This window comes from Lupinus angustifolius, chromosome LG13 (assembly GCF_001865875.1).
Source record: "Lupinus angustifolius cultivar Tanjil chromosome LG13, LupAngTanjil_v1.0, whole genome shotgun sequence".
NCBI classification, from domain to species: Eukaryota; Viridiplantae; Streptophyta; class Magnoliopsida; order Fabales; family Fabaceae; genus Lupinus; species Lupinus angustifolius.
Window position 1 is genome coordinate 7414433 of NC_032021.1, and position 216 is coordinate 7414648.

Sequence of the window (216 nt, forward strand, 5' to 3'; positions counted from 1 at the left end):
CTCTTCCTCTTTCTCCGTGTTTGGGGTGTTACTTCCTAGAGGAGTCCTTTGGGTCTCATCATGATTGTACCTTCCGTTTGCTTGATGGTTGGCATTCGGTTGTCTTGTGTTGGTGTCATGACTTTCATGAGGCTGACTAGTACCGTCCCCTAGACTGGGACTTCTGGATCCTGAAAGAGGTCGTGGCCCAGCAGTTGCAGTCTTCTCTTTCTTGCT